The sequence below is a fragment of the Plecotus auritus genome (genome assembly GCF_963455305.1).
Source record: "Plecotus auritus genome assembly, chromosome: 11".
In the NCBI taxonomy this organism is placed as follows: domain Eukaryota; kingdom Metazoa; phylum Chordata; class Mammalia; order Chiroptera; family Vespertilionidae; genus Plecotus; species Plecotus auritus.
In genome coordinates this window covers 16,113,529-16,138,032 of record NC_137777.1, presented here as the reverse complement: position 1 = coordinate 16,138,032, position 24,504 = coordinate 16,113,529, and the positions used below count along the sequence as shown (strand labels likewise).

At 39.8% G+C, this 24,504-nt stretch overlaps 1 protein-coding gene across 1 annotated transcript in view; it reads right to left on the bottom strand.

Annotated features, from left to right (window-relative positions):
- LOC308236644 (large ribosomal subunit protein uL23-like) overlaps positions 1-24,504 on the bottom strand; it is a gene marked incomplete at both ends in the record, with an annotated part of 95,654 nt that overhangs the window by 68,691 nt on the left and 2,459 nt on the right. The window lies entirely within an intron of this gene.

The following is a 24,504-nucleotide window of genomic DNA, read 5'->3' as shown; positions in this document are numbered from 1 at the left end:
AAAGCTGGGGGCGACCCCGGGCCCCGAGGCCTCCAGGACAGGGGTTCTCCGGGAGAACCGGGGGAGAGTCTGTGGGTGCCGGCGGGACAAAGACCCGGCGAGGGGTAGAGGCATCGGAGGGGGTGGCCCCGCACGGAGACGCCTTCGTCCACTCGCCCCGCGCCCCCCAGACCCTCGGGGTGTTGGAGAGGAGCTTGGGTTGTCCCGGCCGGGGGAGCCCCGATGGAGCCAGGGGAGGTGGCGGGCGGACTTCCCGACCTGGGCTGGAGGGCCCCTTGCACAATCCACACACACACACACACACACACACACACACACACACACGCGATGTGTGACTGTGAGACAGCAGGGGAAGTCGCCCCGCCGCTGCCGGGACGCTCCTGCCACCCCCGACCCTTCCCCGGGGTTAGGAAGTTCTCTTCCCTGTGAAATGCCCGCTGCATCGGCCCCCCACCGCCCCCTCCGTGAAAAAAGCAGCCCTCTGCTTTCTTCCCAGCGCTGCACCGGGGGCCGAGCCTCTGCCACCCCGGGCGGGCGTGCAGGGTCCTGCTCCTGCCCCGGGAGCCACGCGGGAGAAGGCCAGAGAAGAGTTTCCAGCCCCACCTCAGTTCTCCCTCTTCGGGATGCGTGTCTGCGCGGACTCCGGGCGCATTTGCCCTTTCATCCATCGTGGTCCGCTCCTGTTGTCACTGTTGCTTTATTCCAATCTGTGGGTTGCGGTTTTCGTATTCCTTGGAGGCTAAGAGAAGGCTGAAGGCCATGTGGGATGAGAACTAAGCTGTGTATTGCGTTGGGGTCCGAACAAGGGCGGAGGAATTGATTGGAAAGAACATTCATTGTTTGAGAATCTTGAGTTCCACGACGGGCTTCACCGTGTTTCGTTTCTCAGTTAAACATGTTGGTCACGGTGTTTCAGAGAACACAGTTCATTAACCTTGACTTTTGGGGAGTGGGGCATGATTTCTTCAGAAGGAAATGATGAGAAGTTACCATCCCACGGTTAAATTTTACCGTAAAAAGTCTAAGCCATTGGCCACACACACTGGTCACACCAATGGTGGTGGTGATGGAGTTCCATCAGCATGTCATTCATGAGCAAGTATTAACTCCTTGGAAAGCGTCGGTCTGTGTGATGGTAACTTTGAAAACCCGGGGATTTACACAGGAAGAATTTAAGGCACTTAAATTGAAATTGACAGCCAAGGAATAGTTTCCCGGTGTGATGCAGAATGTATTGCTGCCTGACTTGATCCACATGTTGTTATTTTTGTTTCGTGAGGGGAGAGGTTTGGTCCACAGTTGATGTGTTAATTTGCCAGTGGTGTGCCTGTGTGTAACCAGAAAACCCAGTGCGTGCCTTTTGATTGTGAGTTGCAACTAGAGGCTCTGAGCTCTAACTTGCCTGATGACTTGTGGGTGTGGGTCTACACCAGAGATCAATAAGCTATTATGTTGTTTCTTCTGGCCTGACGGTTGTGTATAGTTCTGCCCTAGGTTTGGTGTAGTGGCCCAGGAGAGAGAAGAAAGTGAGAGGGATCTTTAATCTACAGTGATTAGGGGTGTCCAGCTTTATCCTCTGCTATAATCAGACTTGAAATTTAGTGATGTCTGATTCGAATGGATAAACAAACAGGTTCTTTTGCTCTCCTCTCATTGAAGCCTGTGTCGTTTAGTGTTTGAACTAAGAGTCTTTATGCCTCTAGGCATAAGAGGCTGTGAACCCCATAATTTGCCTTGGTGCATTCTTTTGTGCACAACACAACTTTCTGGTAGGTGCTTATCAAAGATCTATGTTTTTGGAATTTGTGTTTAGTGAGGAAGTGTTAGGGGGCAAAGATTGAGACTTCCTTTTTATAAAACTAGCAAGGGATTATGCCAAGGCAAGTTTCAAAGTAAATGAAAAAAAAGGAGGTCGTGAGCCAGGCAGAATATTAAACTGTGTGAGCAGAGATTAAAGGAACCTTTTACCCTGCAACTGGGGACATCCTCTTTATAACTGCAGCTTTTGTCCTCTTCTGTCTCTTCCACCAGATGTGAGTTTATGTAGAGAAAAAAAAGCTATAACAGTAGTATTGGGGTGCTTGCACACCAATGGTGGGGTGTGTGGAACTTGAATATGCACTAGCTGTAATGAGTAGTGGATTCATCCTGAGAAATACCCATCACCTTGAGCCTCTTAAAATAAATACTAGCTGTAATTTATAAAACGGTCCCTTATACATCAAAAAGTGTTGTGTGTTTTTTTAAGTGGCTTCAAAAATAGAAAGATCTGTTAAAACAACCACTTTTTGTTCAGAGTAACTCTTAACCTAGACCCAGTAAAGAAAAGCGGGTTGATTGGTCAGTAGTTAGGCAATTTCAATACTAACTCTTCAGAGTGATTATCTGTTAACTGCAATATTAAATGGCTCCAAATTGCACCTTGAATCTTTGAAACAGTTCGTGTGTGTGTGTGTGTGTGTGTGTGTTTAATCTTTGTTTATTTCGGTGTTTAGTCTCTTCACATGGCCATTTTAATGGACTAGGTGACTATTAAATGTGACCATTTTAGTGGAATAATGTGACCATTATACTCCAATTTACTTTTCTGAATACCAAAGTCTATTTGAAACTCTAAATTGTGATATGTTCTCTAGAAGTAGCTGTTCAAGGACCAATAATTATCTCTCAGGAGCTGCTGCTTTGAATGCTCCTGAGAGTTAGTAGAAAGTAAAGGTTGTTTTGGAAGTTTGAAGGGTTGAAACATCAGTGGGGGCAACCGTGAGCTTTGCTGGGCATTGTTCTAGGCCTGCTGTAAAAGAAGAAAGTGCTCCTTCATAATTCACAGAGGGAAGTCTGGCTTCTATAAATGTATGGAGGTTTTCTGAACTGTCTCCTAGTCAATCGAAGCTTTTCTTTAGTAGAGCAATCATTTGGTAATTGTTAACAGTTTCATCGCTTTATCATTTTCCACTTTTGTTTGTCTCCCACATCAGTGTATTCTCACTTTTTTCCCCAAAGTACATATTCTATTACCCCCAGTATACGGAACAAAGTTCATGAAGTAATACTTACCCTTACTACTTGTGATGCACCCTGACACTTCGTATTCTATTTACTGTTCCTTCTCTCACTGTTCCTTTCCTGGTGTGGGCTGATTAAATGATTTTGGGCCCACTAATAGATTACAATACATAATTGCAATTTGGAAAACACGGCCCTAGATGAAGCCTTAAAATGTAATTTAAAATGTTTGTTGTACTTGTGTATCCTTTACAATAGCCTTGGAGATGGTTAGTGTTGGTTACTTGCTGCCAGAGTATTTGGTGGCAGTAAGAACTCTTCCTGGCGTATACTGACTGACCTGTGATAAAGTCTTCAAGCTGGATTTCAGCTTATTATCGTCAAAAGTCTTCGCTGTACACAGTACTATTCTAGCTGCTGTGTACCATAAAATATTTTTTTTTTACTCTTGCATTTTATATCTAATGGGTAAATCTTTTCCCGTGAATTTTATGGACCATTCTGTAGCATTTTATAATTTTTCAGTTTAAGGATAGACTAAAAGTTCCAATTTTAGAAAGATTGTAGAAATAACTGGAACATGAAAGAAAAACCTAAACCAGATTCCAATTACTTCTAAAAAAGTCAAGCTTGATTATATAAAATATGTTGAAAAAAAACTGAATTGCTCAGCATAAATTCTGCCTTGGGTTTATAATCTAAGTTACATCCATGCCTAGGGAGAATATGAAAGTGTGCAGTGCATTCCACAAAATTCTAGCTGGTTCTGGGGCAGAAACTATTAAATGGCCACTTTCAGAGAGAGAACTATGTTCCAGGAAGAGTATGGAGGAGATTTGAGTGATGTATGGTAAATGATTTAGAAGGTACCTAGAAAGTAAAATCTCAGAAGAAACCATAAAAGTAATGTCAGGCTGAAAAGTGAACATCAGTTAAAAAAATGTTTGGAAAGAAAAGTGACTTTTGTGGTTAGAATATTTAAAACTTATCAAGAAAATAAGGGAACACTGAGACCTCTGTGTGTTTTTGATCTGAGGTGTTTTCGTGGTTGGGTTTTTTTTTGTTTTTTCTTACATTTTATCAATGCTATTACAGTTTAAAGAATAAAACATAAAAAAGGAGGTAAACATTTAATATAGATGAGATTTATATAAATTTAAACAATTTGAAAATGTTTTATTTCAGAATTTTAGAATGAGTGTTAATTCTGTTCTTGCTGCAGATCTTTATAGGTAAATGAAGGTTGTTCGAAACTTACAAATTAAAGTTGAGCTAATCACCTCCAGTTTCTAAGGTCACCTTTTCCTCCTGTACCTCCTCTCTTTCTCCTCACCACCTGCCCCATGCCTCTTTTTGGGAGGGGTGAGTAATAAGATGTACACTACTTATTCCCGTTTGCTAAGGTATAGGATTAGATCCTGCAAATACATGTTACAAAAATAAACTGTTCAGATGCATGTCATCAGTCTTTTTATGTGGATGCCAACAATAGAAGTGTGTGTGTGTGTGTGTGTGTGTGTGTGTGTGTGTGTGTGTGTATTAAGTTTATAACATTAAGTTCAGATACGGTGCTTGGTCTTCATTCACTGTCAGTTATTCTTCATTAGGTCTCACTTAGCAATCCTATATAAGATATTTGGGGTTTTTTTGTATTTTTTTTTTCAATAGAAGAGAAAATTGAGGCTCAGAGAAGTTGTGACTTAACTAAGATCAAATCACTAGGAAGTAGTGGAGCCAAAATTGCAACCTAATCCTGTCTGTCTCTTCCCTCATTCATTCATTTAGCAAATACTCGTTGAGCACATATTATGTCTGGCACTGCGTAAGGCACAACCTAATGGGCATGGTTTCTGCCCTCGTCGCACTCACAGTCTAGTGAATAAGTTGTAATAAGCTCTGTAACAGAAACAAGGGGCACCAATAGTGAATCACAGACACAGGATAATTAGAGGAAGGCTTATTTGCCAAGGAGACATAAGACCTAAAGGATAGCTAACCATGTTAGGATTGGAATAAGAGAGCTTTGCACACGGAAAACACACGTGAAAGACCCAGAATCACGAAAGAGTTGATGTGTAACAGCTGGCGTGTTGCAGGTAAATGAATAAAGTCATCGTAGCTGGGCACAGTTGTCACAGGGAGAGTGACATGTAACGGGGTCTTAGGCAGGAAGTAGGGTCTTGAAAAACCATGGTAAAGAGTTTGGGTTTAAGTGTAATTAATTACTAAAGAAGTTTAAGTGACACAGTGTGACTTACGTTTTGAAAACAGTCACTTTCACCAAGGTGTGGAGGATTATTCTGAAGTAGGCAAGAGTAGAGATAGGATGATTAGGTTTGGCTGTAATCCAGGTGAGAGACACAGGAGCTTGGACCAAGGTAGTAACAGCGGAGATAGAAGAGTATGGAATGCCCCTTTGGTAGGGAAGAAAGGGATACTTTCTCTCTTGTCACAAAAGGGAAAGAGTTCATATTGCTGAACTTACATCTGTAGATTTTGGGGTGGGACGATGACATGACATGAGATCTGAGTAACATGACATGAGATCATCAGGAAAGAGTGAAGAGGAGGCATGAGAGATCGAGGGTGATTGCTCTTCCCACATTTCAGGAGAACAGCTCAGACCCTTAGGAAGTTAAGCTTCTATTTAATCTAACAAGGAGAAGCCTAAGAACACTCAGTGCGAGAAGGGCACTGTGATGAAGTTGTACAGCATGTGACAAGAAGGGTGAGGGTTTAAGTTACAAAGGGAGAGACTTAAGTTTTCTATGGAGAACTCAGTTCTAAGGACTGTCATTTTTGTCAGTGAAATAAGTACAGAACATAACTTCTACTGTATTTCAAGAGTGCTTCAGGCAGGGAATAAAGGGTGGGACAAAAGAGATTGTAAGGACTTTTTGCCCAAGTTAAATGCCTGGTTCTAAGTGATCAATTAAAGATTGCTTTATGTCTTCGAAGAGTCAAGAATGCATTGGTAGATTGGAGAATTTCAGAAATTTTGGAAAAATAAAGTGACCTTTTACCTTTTCTTCTTGGATTGTATAGTTTATTTATAGAATATATAACTTTAGAAAGTCCTGAAACTTTAAAATAAATGAAGTTGACAGAACAGTTGTCTAAAGTATTTGATGATTCACTGCCCTATTAGTTTGGTGAAGAAGTGAAATTGTTTTACACTTAGTTTCTGACCATTGAATGAGAGTAACTTGATACCTACCTTTAATTCACTTACATTTCAGTTTTTAGAAAAATGGAAAGTGGTGCTAATCTTTCAATATTGAAATTAAATGTAGCATAGTAATATATTTAGTAGTTGGAATTTACCTTTCAAATAAAGGTAAGTTCTTATTTGACTTAATTTCATAGGTTGTTAAAGCATTATTTAGGTTTTAAGTTAGTGAAGTGGAGAAAAGATGAATCTTTGTGTCTGGTATCTTTGTATCTGGTATATTATGAAATAGAATTCAGTTTCTTGAAATTATAATTGCTTGTTCTAGTAACAGTAAAACCTTTTACCAAGAGTTAGAATACAGAACTCCTTTACAAAAAATGCCTGGCTACCCAGGCTGGTGTTTCCCAGTGGTTGCAGCGTTGGCTCTGAGCACGGAAGGATCAGGGGTTCAATTCCAGGTCAAGGGCACTTACCTGGGTTACAGGTTCAATCCCCGGCCCCACTCAGTGTGGGAGGCAACCAGTTGATGTGTCTCTCTCACATCGATGTGTCTCTCTCACATCGTTGTTTCTCTCCCCCCAACTTCCACTCTCTAAAATAATCAGTGGGGGGAAAAAATCCTTGGGTGAGGATTAACAAAACAAACAAGCAGAAATGCCTGGCTTAAATCCTCAAAATAACTGTGGTTCTGGGAAAGAATATACCTACTAAAAAAGGGTTCCTGGTGGCTGACTGGGCTCAAGTTAAAACAACAACAAACCAGAGCCTAGCGGCCATTCTGCACAGGGGCCTCTTGTGCAGCCTGCATTCACGGAGAAGCCTGCACCAAGCTGCCGGCCTGCAATGTGTTTCTGCCATCTGAGCCATTCCTTCCAGAGGAGTTCCTGGAATTCTATTTCAGCCAAGGGGACTGAGGCTTTCCCCATCCAGTTGGAACTGCACAGCTATATCCCCCATCCACCGACCAGTCAGAACTGCTCCATTCTGACCAATCAGGATGACAGTACCTTTTGGATCAATCACACTGTGAGGATGTGGAGTCCTCCTTTGTATGAGGACAGACCAGTCAGGGACCAGAGGCAGGGACTTCTGTCTGTATAAGCCAGCTCCCCTCTGGCTCTGAGAGCCACCAAAGACTTATTTTCCCAGCTGGAGCGGAAACCCAGAAGATGTCTCCCTGGAGCAGAGCAAAGGGGAGCAGACCAGTGCAGGGCAAAGCAGACCAGCAATGAGCAGAGCAGAGCCGTCTACCCTGAGAGGGGCTTGGCCCAGGACCCTCTCATGGCCCTGCCGTATCACAGTTGAGCTGTTGAACTGAATAAAGTGCCCTTCTTCATCGCACCCAAATTGGGGATTCCTATTGCTGTTGCATTGGTGCCAGTGACCATGACCATCCATTGATGGAACTCTGTGAGGTAGGTATTATTATAGGAAGCTGAAGCTGAGAGTCGTGATTTTGCCCAAGGTTCAGATCCCTCTACTCCTGTTTACTTCTTGTAAAGGTCTGTTATTTTTTGTCTACATTGTTGTTACAGCCCCCACCTACTTTTGACTCTAGTTTTATCCTGACTCAATCATACCACATAAAGTAGCAGCCAGAGTGACTTTTCTGAGTACAGATATGATGTAATTTTCTTGCTTAAAACCCAACAGTAGTTCCCTATTTTTAACATACAAGCATAACTCAGTAGGCCCTATCGTCCTTCCTCCAACACTTTCTTAACTAGGCTAAGCCCTGCCTGTTCTTTGGCTTTTCTCTAGGTGTTACCTCCTTTGGGAAGTCTTCCTGGTTCGTCAGAACTAGGTTCCCTTATCATAAACATGTGAGACTGTGCTTATATACAGTATTGGCATTGGCCTGTTTTACTTCTCTGCTCCCCCCGGAGCAGTGCTGTCCAATAGATATAGACAGTAGCCCCCTCTCCTTTTCCACAGTTTTTTGCTTCTGCAGCTTCAGTTACCCATGGTTAGCCATGGTGTGAAAATATTAAGTAAGATATTCCAGAAATAAACAATTCATAAGTTTTAAATTGTGCGCCAGTCTAAGTAGCATAATGAAATCTCGTGCTTTCCCGCTCCATCCTGCCCAGGACATGAGAATCATCCCTTAGTCCAGCGTATCTACACTGTGTATGCTACTCGCCCATTAGTCACTTAGTAGCTATCTCGGTTATCAGAGTGACTATTCAAGTAATCCTTATTTTACTTCATAATGGCCCCAAGCACAAGAGTAGTGGTGCTGGTGATTTGAATATGCTAATGAGAAGCTGTACCGTTCCTCCTGTAAGTGAAAAGGTATGCATGTATAGGAAAAGACAGTATATAGAGGTTTCGGTACTATCTGCGGTTTTAGGCATCCACTGGGGGTCTTGGAAAGAATACTGTAATGTGAGCCTCAAATGTAACTTATGTATATAAATTCTCTGGTAGCCACATTAAAAAGAAAAAGAAACAGGTGACATTAATGTTAATAATATATTTAACCCGGTATATCGAAAATATATCATTTTGACATGTAATCAATAGAAAATAATGTTTCATACCAAGTGTTCAAAATCCAGTGTGAATTTTATGTACTTATAGCCCATCTTAATTAGACTAACCACATTTCAAATGCTTAATAACCACTTTGGGCAACAGTGTCTAGTTCAGCTGAATATAAACAGGCCCTGTGATCTAGCAATTCTACTCCTAGAAGTGGGAACATAATGTACACCAAAAGACATCCACAAGAAGATTCAGAGCATCCTTACTTGTTATAGTTCCAGACTAGAAACAGCCCATATGTCCATCAGCAGTAGAATAGATGAATTAACTAGGATAAGTGTATAGCGGTAGTTCTCAAACTTTTGGGTCTCAGGACTCAACAATTATGAGGAATCCAAAGAATGCTCTTTTTACATGAGAGATGTATATGTTTTTAAATAATAGAAATTAAAATTGAGGAATTATGAAAATACTTAATTTATTTAAAATGACATAAGATACCCATTACATGTGACCATAAATAACATACATTAAATAAAGTTATGTAAAATGGCAAATGATGATAAATTTTTCAAAACAAAAATAATTTACCGAGAAGAGTGGCATTGCTATATGTTTTTGTAAATTACTGTAATGTCTGGCTTAACAGAAAACAGCTATTTCTCATCCCTTCTGCAGTGAGTCTGTTGTGACATGTTTTGGTTAAAGTTTTGGAAGAAAACCTGGCTTCAAATAGATATGTAATTGTAACGGGAAAAGTATTCCAGTAGCCTTTTCAGATAAATGAATATTCTTTGATGCTATACCAGAACTTGACAAGTAATACTTTTTTTTTTTTTTTTAGCAATACTTTTTTTAAAACGTTTAGTTACAACATGGAATCTGAAACTGTATCAATGAACTTTCTGTATTCTGTTAAACTCTAAAAGGGTTTTGTGGATTCCCCGGAGTCCACTGACCAGGCTTTGAGAATAACTTGCTACACAATAATGGGAAGGGGGAAAAACCCAAAAAACTACTGCTGTAGTGTGGGTGAATTTCATATGTTGGTCAAATGAAGTCAGTCACTAAATTATAGGTGCTGTATGATTACAATCTAAGAAGTTAGAATACAGAAGAATCATTGTCTATGGGGGGTAGTAATTGAGAGGGGTACAGGGTAGCTTTTGGGGTGCTGGTTATAGTCTGTTTCTTTTTGTTGTTGTTAATCCTCACCTGAGGATACTTTTCCATTGATTTTTAGAGAGAGTGGAATGGAGCGGGAGAGAGAAACATCTATCTGAGAGAGACACGTTGATTGGTTGCCTTCCGCACACCCCCACCAGGGCCAGGAATCTAGACTGTAACCTAGGCATGTGCCCTTGTCAGGAATCAAACCTGAGACCTTTCAGTCCACAGGCTGACGCTCTATCCACTGAGCCAAACCGGTTAGGGCTATATTCTATTTCTTGATCTAAGTGATAGTTTACACAGATACAGGGGTTTTTTGAGGATAACTTACGGAACTTTAAACTTGCAATTTGTGCATTTTTATATTTCAATGAAAAGTTAAGTAATAAAATTTTTTTAAGTGAGAGCAGTGTTCAATAATAGTATCCTTAGAAGGCTTTCTAATAATTTAGACTCTAGTGTTTTGCTTTTTGTTTTTTTGTCCTTTGATTTTTTTTCTTTGTATTTGATAATTAAAAACATTTTTTAAACGTTGTACTTTGAAATTTTCAAACATTCAAAAGTAGAGAAACTAGTGTAATTAACCTTATATACCCAACATCCAGCTTCAAAAAATGATTATTATATGCCAGCCTTGTTTTATCTACACTTCTGTCCCCTCCCTAATCACAAATGATTTTGAAGCAAATCCCAGACATCTAATGTATTTATATTTCAGTATGTATCTCTAAAATGTGAGGGCTTTAAAAAAAATTTAAGCCCAGCACCATTATCATACTTAAAAAATTAACAATTCCTAATTATCATCAAATATCCAACCATATACATATTAGCCTAGTTGTCATAAAAACCTGAGATTTTAGAATTGTTTTGATTAAGATCCAAATAAGGTCCATACTTTGCAATTGCTGATATCTAAGTTTTAATTTAATGGTTTCCTACCCCCCCCCTCTCTCTTTTTTAAAAATTTTAAGTGACATTTGCTCTGGCTTTATGGTATTATTAATCAAATCGGAGATTTTTTTAAATTCCTATATTAATAGGTTTTTGAGAATAGGTATTTAAATTGTCACATTAAGTTTTTTCATTGCCAAGACAAGCATAAGGTGATTATGAGGGCCAGAGTTATGTGAGTGAAACATACCTAACATAATGCCAGACAGTACCAGTTGAATAAATGAATTCATTTATCCATGAATGGAGTAAATTACAGTCATGTGACTCCTAATGTTGAATTACTTTTACATTTATGGAATAGGCCATAACAAACTGGTAATGATATGTTATCTTTTAATATGCTGTAATACATTTACTAATTACTTTTTAGACTTTGTGTTCATATTTACAAGATCAGTTACTCAGTCCTAGATTTCTTCCTCCCTCTATTCCTTTTCTTTCTCTCCCTCTCATGTCAGCTAACCTCCCCTCTCCTACTGCTGATTTTCTTTATCTGTTAATCCATTCTTTTAGATACCCTTGTAACCTTTTGTTGTTGTTGATTTCAATGGTCAGGAACAGTGTAAAAGATTTTAGTGTTCCAGTTGTGATTATTTTGCCTGTTAAGATTAGGGAAGGAGAGTGTTTATGAACTGTGTAGGTACTATGTTAGGAAAGCAAAAGTTAACAGCTGTAGCTTTGTTCTAGTGTGGTTAAACTCTCTTTCACTAAGGAAGATAATAGAGATGAGCTTATAAGAAAGAGATCCCTTCTTATGAATGGGCCTTAGAACAAAATGAGCCAATAAGATAACTAGTGGAGATGGATTGGTCCCATGAGAAGTGGAATCTGAAGGAAGGATCTGAGGTGGAGTGTGTGTGTGTGTGTGTGTGTGTGTGTGTGCGTGTGTGCGCGCGCGCACGTGTGAGAGTGTGTGTGTGTGTGTGTGTGTGTGTGTGTTGCGGGGGGATGAAATGGAGATGCTAAATGGGCATTGATTGGAACTCAAGGCTCAAGTTCAAGGGTAGGACTCTTGTATTCTATCAATTGGGTATTTCTAGTCTGATAGGGATGACACTTTAAGACCAAACTTATTTGCTAGTAGCCACAGAATTAACCAAAATATAGCCCTAGTATTATCTAAACAATGACTTAGTATTGTCACTAACATTATTACTTATACATAAGAATATTCACCGTGGTACCAAGGGTGGGAGATTAAGGGGAAACCTACTATTAGCACTGCTGGAATGGGATCACTACCTAGGGTTAATGTCAGTGAGTAAGGCTAACACATTTCCTCTCTATTCCTAATATGCTGAGAGTTTTTATCATGAATGGATGTTGTATTCTTAAAAATGCTTTTCTTCATCTATTTTTGTCATTGTGATTTTTCTTTTTATTGTTAGTATAGTGAATTACATTGATTTTTTTAACATTTAGCCTTTTATTTGGAGGATAAACCACTTGGTCATAGTGTATTTGTTATGCTTTTAAAAAAATAATACTTTTATACAATGAAGTTCAATCTTTTTAAGTATACATTTCAGTTGTTTTAATATGCTCAGAGGGCCTTCCAAATATCACCACTATCTAATTATAGACTCTTTCAATCCAAAAGGAAACCCTGTACCTATTAACAATCACTGTCCCTTTTCTCTTTCCCCTAGTCCCTGGCAACCACTGAGGAACTTTGTATCATTATGGATTTGTCTATTTTGGACATTTTATATAAATGGAAATCATACTATATATGATCTGTTGTGTCTGGCTTCCTTAACCTAACACAGTGTTATCACGGTACATGCATGTAGCACATGTGAAGTGGTATCACATTGCAGTTCTGATTTTCATTTCCCTAATGAGTATGATATGCTCTTCTTTTCATGTGTTTTTGGCCATTTGTCTATGTTTTTGGAAATGTCTATTTAAAGTCTTCACTAATTTCTAAGTTATTGGATTATTTGTCTTTGTGTTGTTGAGCTGTAAGAGTTCTTTGTGTATTGTGGATATTAACCCCTTGTCAGATATGTGATTCACAAATATTTTCTCCCATTCTATAGTTTGACTTTTCACTTTCTTGCTGGTGACCTTTGAAGCACAAGTGTTTCTTTGATTTGAAATGGTTCAATTTACCTGTTTTTACTTTTGTTGCTTGTGCTTTGGTGTTATATCTCAATATCCATTTCCTAACCCAAGGTCATGAAGATTAATTCTTATGTTTTCTTCTAAGAGTTTTATAGTTGAAGCATTTATATTTAAATGCCTGGTTCATTTTGAGTAATCTATATATATAAAAAGCCGGCGACCAGAACGCCGTAACAACCAGAACGACCGGCTGTTGTGATGCCCACTGCGACCAGTGAACCAGCCCCATCAGGGGGTGGGGCCAGCAGCCAATCTTCCGCCATCTCCTCTTCCCAACTGGCCCAGCCCCGATCCACCCCGACCGGGGTCGGCCAGCTGGACCCCATCCGTGCACGAATTCATGCACTGGGCCTCTAGTTGTTATATAAAGTGTGAGGTAGGAGATCAAAAATCATTTTTTGCATGTGGGTAACCGTTGCCTCATCCCAATTTATGAAAATATTATTCTTTCCCCATCGAATTATCCTGGCACTCTTGTTGAAAATCAGGGGACTGTAACTGTAAGGGCTTATTTCTTGATTGACAGTTCTATGTGCCTATCTGTCTGTCCTTATGCCAGTTATCACACTGCCTTCATTACTGTAGCTTTATAGTAAGTTTTGAAATCAGGAATGTGAATCCTCCAAATTTATTATTTTTTATGAAGATTGTTTTACTATTCTGGATTCCTTGAATTTCTTTGTGAATTTTAGGATTAGTTTTTCAATTTGGGGTGATGGGGGGAGGCAGCTTGGATTTTGTTAGGTATTAAATTGAGTCTGTTGATCAATTTGAGGAGTATTGCTATCTTACCAATTTAGATCCTTCTGATCCTTGAACATGAGATGCCTTTCCAGTTATGTTGGCCTTCTTTAATTTCTTTCAACATGTTTTGTAGTTTCAGAGTATTTCCTTAGTTAAATTTACTTTGTTGTGTGTGCTATTGTAAATGTAATTATTTTCTTAATTTTTTGTATTTTTCATTGCTAGAATATAGGAATACTTTTTTTTTTTTTTTTAATATATGGGATGATGCTCCAATCAACTGAACCACCTGGCTAGGGCTAAAATACAAATATTTTGAAATAGTCACAGTACAGTACAGTACAGTACAGTACAGTGGGACTTCAGTTCTCGAACTTAATTTGTTCTGGAAAGCTGTTCAAGAAGCAATTTGTTCGAAAATTGAATCATTTTTCCCCATTAGAAATAATGTAAATTGAGTTAATTCATTCCAGACCCCCAAATGATTCCCTATTTAAACTTCTTATATACAGTACATGTCTAATGGACTGTTCAATCTGTAAATAAACACTTCTCACGTTCATCTAACCACCCCCTGCTGGCCTTGAAGGCATCACTTTCAGCACTCCTTCCAGGGGTGTCTCTCAGGCCAGCATTCAGCATCTTTGATTTTTCACATATTACTGCCTGGGCTAACTGCTTTTCCTTTATACCAATCAGCAGCAGTTTTGCTACCTCTTCAGTTGCTGTGATCATTGATTGTTTCTCTCACACCCTTAGCAACATTAGCACTCTTGATGGCCTCTTTATGCTTTAAAATTGTGCTAATTGGTGACTTCCCCAACAACAAAAACATTCTCTCCTTTGTTTGTGGTCTGAGAGACAATTTTTTGTCATGCTGAGGTATCAGCTTGAAAGAGTTGTCCTCTAAACCGAAGTTGGCTTCAACAACAACCAAAACATTTTTTTCTATGAACAGCTTTGTCAAGATGGGAGATGTTCGAGAAACTAGGTTTAACTGTATTTGAATGGCAAGCTATGCTATATGAAGTAGCAGAGGCAAGGAGGGACTGTTTTATAAACTCATATTTGTAACAATAGTAAACACAGTAGTAGTTTCTGTATGCTAGACCAGTGGTCAGCAAACTCATTAGTCAAGAGAGCCAAATATCAACAGTACAATGATTGAAATTTCTTTTGAGAGCCAAATTTTTTAAACTTAAACTTCTTCTAATGCCACTTCTTCAAAATAGACTCGCCCAGGCTGTGGTATTTTGTGGAAGAGCCACACTCAAGGGGCCAAAGAGCCACATGTGGCTCGCGAGCCACGGTTTGCTGACCACTGTGCTAGACAGTGTTCCAATCACTGTATGTTTATGTACACTCATAACAACCCTGGCAGCCTACATACTGTTAGTATTTTCACTTTACAGATAAGAAACCAGAGGAGTTAAGTAGCTTAGCTAAGGTTATATAATTAGTAAGCGGAAGAGCTAGGATTTGAACCCAGAAGGGTGGTTCTGGTCTCTTCTTTAACCATAACAGTATATTGCTTTTTTGTAGTTTTATTTTCAGATATTCCTAAATTCAGTGTCGTTTATATGCAATTCCTGATATATTTGCTGTTTTTTAAAAATATATTTTTTTATTGATTTCAGAGAGGAAGGGAGAGGGAGAGATTGAAACATCAGTGATGAGAGACAATCATTGATTTTCTGCGTCCTGCATGCCCCCCACTGGGGATCGAGCCCACAACCCAAACATGTGCCCTTGACCAGAATCAAACCTGGGACCCCTCAGTCCGCAGGCCAATGCTCTATCCACTGAGCCAACCGGCTAGGGCACATTTGCTCTTTTAAATTCATAACTAGAACACATCTACTTGTGGTACTGATAGATGAGCCATAGATGCAAGCTCATCAATGTTTTTTAATTAATTTTGGTTTCCTATTTGAGATTTCTAAATAGCAAGATGCTAGATTATTGGGTTTTCTGCTACCTACCTTCAGGGTTTTTTGTGAGGCTATTAAATAACTTATGCAAATACTTTCTACATAAAATGTTAATTTTCTTCTTTAGTAGATGGACAAAAGATAATTATAGGGATAGTAATTGGATGACTAATAAAATTGGAAACAAAAATTAACTTAAAGAAATGCAAATAAATACCACATACGAATCCTATCTAATAAAAGAGTAATATGCAAATTAAACATCACTCTGCTACACCCACCAGCCAGTCAGGAGCAAGTATGCAAATTAACCCAACCAAGATGGCTGCGGCCACGGAGCGAGCAGGAGGCTTGTGTTTCCCTGGCAATGGAGGAAGCCAAGCTTTCCGCACACCCTAGCTGGCCCAGGCCTTCACTCAAGGCTACAAACTTTCAATTATAGAAGATAAACAAATCCCAGATACCAGGGCCTCTGCTTGGGTTGCCAGGGGGCGTGGCCAGACTGCAAACCACCACAGGCCCCTTGCCCAGGCCGTCCCATGCCCCAAGGGAACCCCCACCCTGATCCGGGACACCCTTCAGGACAAACCAGCTTGCCCCCACCCGTGCAGCAGGCCTCTATCCTATCTAATAAAAGAGTAATATGCAGATTGACCATCACTCCAACACACAAGATGGCTGCCCCCAGGTGGTCAAAGATTCTGCCCCCATGTGGACACAAGATGGCCACCATAAGATGGCCAGCAGGGGAGGGCAGTTGGGAGGGACCAGGCCTGCAAGGGAGGACAGTTGTGGGGGGACCAGGCCTGCCAGGGAGGGAAGTTGGGGGGACCAGGCCTGCTGGGGAAGGCAGTTGGGGGGGGGACCCAGGCCTGCAGGGGAGGGCAGTTGGAGGGGACCAGGCCTGTAGGAGAGGGCGGTTGCGGGGGACCAGGCCTGCAGGGGAGGGCAGTTGGGGGGCACCAGGCCTGCAGGGGAGGGCAGTTAGGGGTGACCATGCCTGCAGGGGAGGGCAGTGAGGGGCAAACAGGCTGGCAGGGGAGCAGTTAGGCATCTATCAGGCTGGCAGGGGAGTGGTTAGGGGGTGATCAGGCTGGCAGGCAGAAGCGGTTAGGGGCAATCAGGAAGGCGGGCAGGCGAACAGTTGGGAGCCAGCAGTCTTGGATTGTGAGAGGGATGTCCCAGATAGGAGAGGGTGCAGGCTGGGCCGAGGGACACACACCCCCTATGCACGAATTTCGTGCACCAGGCCTCTAGTTTAGTAAATATGTAAAAATCAAACTATTCTATTAAGTGTTCATAATTTTCAATTAAAGACATAGTAAAAATGTGTTTAGAATATAATGAAATGAGCATTCATACTTGACTACTAGAAATGGTGATTTTTGGTAGGTTTATTGTGGCACTTTTTCCTATCACTTTCTCTTCATAAACTGTTTCTTTAATATTGAACATTAGATTTTTTAGTTATGTTCACATTTATAAGTACTGTAATTAACATGTTTTATTAATTTTTATCTTAATTTTTATTATTTTCCTTTTGATTAAGTAATAAAAGTAGAGGCGTCAGAGGAATGGTGGCATGAGAGATTCTTTTGGTCTCTCCCCTTGAAGTTTCAACATTTTGAACACTTATAACTCAACAAAGAATTCCCTACTCAGTGCACAATATTCCTGGAAGATCTGCACATTGAAACATCTTAAGGTGGGCAAGTAGGAGCAAACTGGGGAGGTAAGGAGGGAGAAAAGCTGAGATGAGCCAGAGATGCAGCCCTACAGCTGGGCGTTCACAGGAGGGCTCAACCCAGAGAGGGGAGGAATCAGGTTGTGGCTGGCACTCACTTCCGCCAGGAGAGAGATTCAGTGGGCATTCCCGCAGGAGTGAGCAGTATGAGCTGTGGGTGAGCCTAGTGACCGTGGCAGGGACACAGGTCAGAGATGCTGCTGTGGTTGTGTGGCAGTCAGCATTCCTGACTCAGAAACAAAGTCGTGGAGACGTGCTTTGCCTTTGGTGTCATGTTGTGTAGCACATGATTTGCAAACTCAAGAACTAGTACTGCAGACTCATTTTTTCCCTGAGCAAATGGTACACTCTGTGACTATTTCTGAGCACTGGGAAGACCCCACGGAAGTCCAAGGTCACCATAACTTGTTGGGCAAAACAGCGAAGAAGCTGGCCGGGTTCCCCACACCCACATGCATTGTTATAATGACAGCAATGTCTGGCTGTGGAGGACAGCACTGGGATTCCACAGATTTGGAGTCGATTGCACACTTAATTCCTCTGTGGGATGGCTCCCTGAGACAGCAGGGAGGACCAGAGCACAGTAGAGGAAACCATCTATCCAGGCGGTACTACCCCACAGAGATCTGAAAAGCCAGAGAAGTGCAAGACAGCTAAAAACTTATAATTTAGTGCCACCTACTGGAAAATAATAGAAAGGCTTCTTGATAGTAATCTGCTAGAGAGCTACCACTCATAGATGCCTAGACAGAGAAGGAATCCATCAAATAACCATGAATAACCAAGATAGTGTGGCAGCTCAAATAGAAAATGAAAACTCTCCAGAGAGCAAACTTAAAGATATGGAATTATGTGATATAAATTACAGAGAATTCAAGATTACAGTTATGAAAAAAAATCAAGATGCAAGAGAATACAACCAGGCAGTTTAATGATCTCAGAAAACACATCAACAGATAAAGCAAGTACTTTACCAAAGAGACTGAAACTTTTAAAAAGAACCAAACAAATTCCAGAGATATAGAACTTAATAAAAATAATTAAGGATGAATAAAAGTATAGGAAATAGAGCCAACCAGATGGAGGACAGAATTAATGATATCAAAGATAGAAATGATACAGAGGGAAGAAGAGAGATTTGAGCATAAAAAAAAAGAATTCTACTAGAACTATCTGATTCCATCAAAAAGAGCAATATAAATATAATAGGCATACCAGAAGAGGAAAAGAGGGAGAGGGAATGGAGAGGCTACTCAAACAAATAATGGATGAGATCTTTCCAAACCTGTGGAAAGAATTAGATCCAAGAAACAGAACACCAAATCACGTCAATCCAAAAGGGCCTTTTCCAAGACAAATTGTATTAAAACTGTCAAAAATTAATGACAAAAAAAATTATCAAAGCAGCCAAAAAAAAAAAAAAAAACCCAGAAGAAAGTAACTTATAAAGGGAAGTCCATTAAGTTGTCATCGGATTTCCTAGCAGAAATGCTACAAGCCAGAAGAGAATGGAACCAAATATTCAAATTACTGAAAGAGAGAAATTACCAGCCAGGAATAATATATCCAGCAAAGTTGTCCTTTAGATATGAAGGAGAAATCAAGATTTTTCCTGACATATAGAAGCTAAGTTATTTACCTAAAACAAAAGGTCACAAAATTATGAACAAGATCCACAATAACTTTACAAATAGGGATAATTTGTGACAATAAAAGCATGAAAGGGGCGCTGATCGGTTTGGCTCAGTGGATGAGCATCGGCCTGTGGACTGGAGGGTTCCAGCTTCGATTCCAGTCAATGGCATGTACCTTGGTTGTGGGCACATCCCCAGTAGTGGGTGTTCAGGAGGCGGCTGATCGATGTTTCTTTCTCATCGATGTTTCTAACTCTATCCCTCTGCCTTCCTTTCTATAAAAAATCAATAAGATATATATATTTTTAAAAAAGCATGAAAGGGGAGGAGATAAAGGTCTGAATTTGCAAAGGAGGATGGGGATCAGATACATTAAAAAGAAAAAGGATTACTGTACTAGTATATATGGAACTTTATTTTTCATAAACCTAATGGTAACCACACACACACACCCCAAAAAAACCCCAAAAAACTGAGACGCATGGTTTAAAAGAAGACAAAACAGGAAGGAAGTATGGAATACCACCAAACACAAACAACAGACAAAAACACAAAGGAAAATAACCAATGGAGGCACAGAACTACCAGAAAACAAAAGATCAAATGTCTATAGGAAATCTTCACACATCATTAATTACCCTAAATGAATATGGACTGAATTCGCCAATAAAGAGGCACAGGGTGGCAGATTGGATCAAAAAACAAAACCTAACCATAGTCTACCTTCAGGAGACACATCTAAACTGCAAAGACGAAGTTAGACTCAAAGTGAAAGGGTGGAAAATGATTTTCCAAGCAAATGGCACCCATAGAAAAGCAGGTGTAGCCATACTTATATGTGACAAAATAGATTTCAAGATAACAAAGATAATGAGAGACAAAGATGGACATAACACTTCTTAATATATATGCACTCAGTCAGCACCAAAATCCATAGATCAACTACTAACAGAACTAAAAGTGAAACAGACAAAAACAGCAGTCATATTTGGGAACCTTAATACTCCATTGGCAGCTCTAGATAGATCATCCAAAAAGAAAATAAATAAATACTAGCCTGAAATGACACATTAGACCAAATGGATATAACTGGTATTTACAGAGCCTTTCATCCCAGAACAGCAGAGTATACATTCTTCTCCAGTGCACATGGAACATTCTCAAGGATATACCATATGTTTGATTACAAAACTAGCCTCAATAAATTCAAGAAGATTGAAATCATACCAAGCATATTCTCTGACAACAATGCTTTGAAGTTAAAAATGAAATGCAAAAAGAAAGTAAAGAAACCCACAAACACATGGAGATTAAACAACATACTACTAAAAAAATAACTGTGTCAAATAAGAAATAAAAGGTGAGATCAAAAGATACAGAAAGGCAAATGAGAACAATAATATGACATATCAAAACTTCTGGGATGCAGCAAAAGCAGTAATAAGAGGGCAGTTTATATCATTGCTTGCCTATTTCAAAAAATAAGCTAACTCCAAGTAAACAATCTAACATCACATCTTACCAAAAGAACTAGGAAAAGAAGAACAAAAGCAACCCAAAGTCAGCAGAAGAAAGGGAATAATAAAAATTAGAAATAAATAGTAAAAAGATTATAGAGCTGGTTCTTTGAAAAGATGGAATAAAATTAACAGACCCTTGGCTAGACTCACTAAGGAAAAGGAGAAAAGACTCGTATAAACAAAATCAATAATGAAAGAGGAAAAGTTACCAAAGGCATCACAGATTTAGAAAGGATCACACTAGAATACTATGAAAGACTATATGCCACCAAATTCAATAACCTAGAAGAAATAGGTAAGTTTACAGATATATTTAACGTTTATAGACTGAATCATGAATAATTGGAAAATCTCAATAGACTAATCAACAGTGAGGAAATTGAAAACACCTCCCAAAAAATAAAATTCCAGGACCAGATGGCTTCATTGATGAATTCTACTAAACATTCAAAAAAGACTTGATACCCATCCTTCTCAAACTCTCCCAAAAAATTGAAGAAGAGGCAATACTTCCTAACACATTCTACAAGGCCAACATAACCTTGATACCAAAACCTGGCAAGGATGACATACACAAAAAAAGAAAACTATAGACAATATCTCCGGTGAATACAGATGCAAAAATACTAGATAAAATACTAGCAAATTGCATTTATCCTCCTTCTGTATGAACTGTGTTTAAGAGTAAGCAGGTAACATTTGTTGAGGGGAAGTTCTTTGCGGAATTTCAGTTAGTGGAAGTGTAAAAATTGGCAGGGTTAGAAAATAATATTGCCATAATGAAATAATTTATTCAGGCCATGATTATCAGTTTCCTCTGATGAAACTATTATAAAAATGGTCATGTGGGAACTTTACAATGGAGGGATCAGGCTGCCCGACTTGGACCTATTGATTAACCTCAGTCTTATGAAAAGTAGGGCAGGCAGAACGTTTGTGCCTCCTTCTGTGATACACATGGAACATCCAGCATCAGCTCTGAAGTTTCCCAGCCAAAAATGTTGAACCCGTGTCAAACCAGATTCTACCCAGGGGTTGGCAAGCTATGTGGCCTTTGAGCCAAATCCAGCCCACTGCCTGTGTTTTGTTTTCTTTTCTCTTCATGATGTTTTATTGAAGCACAGCTACTCGGATGCATTCAAGTGTTACCTATGGCTGCTTTCATGTAACAGTGGCAGAGGTGGGTAGTTGCAACAGAGACCATATGGCCCACAAAGTCTAAAATATTTACTATCTGGTCTTTTTAAGAAAAAGTTGGATGACTCTAGAGCTAGGTGGACAAAGTTTAGTGACACCACTAAATATGGGCCTCTAACAGGACAACGGATCTGGTTTCTGTAACAAGTCTGCAGTATGGAAAATAAGGGAGTATTACTATAGGTTGAGAGACTTAAACACACTAACCAAATGAAACATTAAGATTTCCTTTGGGTCCTGCTTCAAATAAACCAACTGTAAAAAGACATTTATGAGATACCCAGGGAAATCTGACTATGGCTTGGCTATATTAAATGATATAAAAATTATAATTAATTTCACTGAAGTAATATCATTGTAGTTAGGTAAGAGAATGTCTATATTTCTCTTCATTCACTTGGGGAAGCACACCTATATAGTAGGGCTAAATATATTTACACTAGAGGCCTGGTGCACAAAATTCGTGCATGAGGGAGGGGGGTCCCTCAGCCCGGCCTGCACCTTTTCGCAATCCGGGACTCCTCGGGGGATGTCTGACTACCTGTCTGATCGCCCCTAACCACTTGCCTGCCTGCGTGCCTGATTACCCATAACCGCCTCTGCCCCCACCACCGTGGCTTTGTCCAGAAGGACGTCCAGAATGACATCCGGAAGGTCATTCAGCTATCTGGTCTAATTAGCATATTACACTTTTATTATTATAGATTGGTATTTTTTAAAGTTATATGAAAAAGGATAATCCTCAAACTCATATATGATATTTTAATAGGAAAATGTCAAGTTGATGGGATAAACTGCAGGGTACTATTTTAAAGATTCTGTGAAAATGAAAAATTATGAGATGAACTTCATTAGAGGTAAGATCAAAAATGATGCATTAAGGACTCCTAATTCATCCTGCGGTGGATGGAGATCTGTTTCCTGAGCTGAGTTGAAGGAGTTAAGCAGGTAACTAGTGGCAGTGCACTGGCCTGTACCAGGCTGAGAAAAGGTGCTCATAGAAAAAAAAGAATTCTTTAAATATATTTATTAAAGCCATTAAGAACCTAGGAGTCATGGAAGATAAAAAATGATGCATAAAAGCATCATGCCTTTGGCTTGGTTCTCCCCCCGCGGTCCCCCCCACCCCCAACAAGTAGCTGAAGCTTATACAGAGTTGAGTCCCTTTCAGTCTAAAAATTGAAGTTGCTCCAGAGGTCTGAATAGTCATTTAGCAAACATACATTTAAAGGATAGTGTGGAGAAGCAGCTCTCTAAACCTGTAATCTAAGTGAACAACTGGATCTGAAATCTCTTGCCTTTGTAGTTTTCTAACTTAATTCACTAATGAAAGAATGCCTGTCTTCCTCTTTGTATTTCTCTACCCTTTTGTTTCCTTTTTTTTTAATCCTCTAAGCCAGTGGTCAGCAAACTCATTAGTAAACAGAGCCAAATATCAACAGTACAATGATGGAAATTTCTTTTGAGAGCCAAATTTTTTAAACTTAAACTTCTTCTATCGCCACTTCTTCAAAATAGACTTGCCAGGCCGTGGTATTTTGTGGAAGAGCCACACGCAAGGGGCCAAAGAGCCGCATGTGGCTCGCGAGCCGCAGTTTGCCCACCACGGCTCTAAGCGAATTGTAACCTGAATCAAATTGTTAATTACACAAAGGATGTTTTGTGCTTAATTTTAAGATCTGGTAATTTTGACTCATTAAATCAACAAACGTTTACTGAGATCTCACTCTGTGTCAGAAACTGGGAAATAGGAAGGCAAGTAGAGAGTGAAAAAGAAGAGAAAAGAAACAAAGGGAGGGAGACTTTTTTGCTCTTAAGACACTCAAAATTTGGTGTAGAAGATGGGTACATTAATAACCCAAAACAGGGTGATAGAGCTGTGGCAGTAGTATGCTCATGATTCAGTGTTAATTTGATGTGCGGTGGGAACATGAAGGAGGACTCCTAATGCATCCTGAGGTGGATGGAGACCTATTCCCTGAGCTGAGTTGAAGGAGTTAAGCAGGTAACTAGTGGCAGTGCACTGGCCTGTACCAGGCTGAGAAAAGGGGATGTTCAAAATCTGAGGCAGGTTCAGGAGCAAATGACATGTAAGGAAGCTCTATTAGTGAGTATAGATTCTTTCAAAAAGTTGAACTAAGGGAATGACCAAGATAGGAAAGCAGAAGCAGGTAGGTGTACTGGCAAGAAAGAGGTTTTCTTTTATGGAAGGGAAAGACCTGAATATGTCATCAAGAGGAGACAAAGGAACCAGAAGAAAGGGAAGGTCTGAAGGGAACAGAGAGAGGGGCTAATAAAGGACTCCAGGATCCAGAGTGATTGTAGACCTACTGTGTCCTTGGCTCCCATTATAGAACTTCTAATAAACTTGAACAATCTTCCTAGCAATGGAATAGTTACCCTTCAAAATTTCCTGTTCTCTGGTCATATATATTACTAGAAGTATATTTGAATGGTTCCATGTCCCCAACTTTGTGATAGGATGAATAGAAAATCAGGAGATACCAAAAATAAGATATAATTTTGTCCCTAATAGTCTTAAGACTACTAGAGTTGTTGATATAAGGTTGAAAGAGACAATGAAGGCATTTTTTTTTAATGTGCCAACATGTGTGACCCTAGCAATAGCCACACTATTGACGGATTGAGCATGCTCTTAGAGAAATATGATTTTTAAAAGTACGTGATTCTCACCCAGCCTGCGTGGCTCAGTGGTTGAATGTCAACCTATGAACCAGAAGGTCAAGGTTCAATTCCAGGTCAGGGCACATGCTGGATTGCTGGCTCAGTCGGGTGTGCAGGAGGCAGCCATTCAATG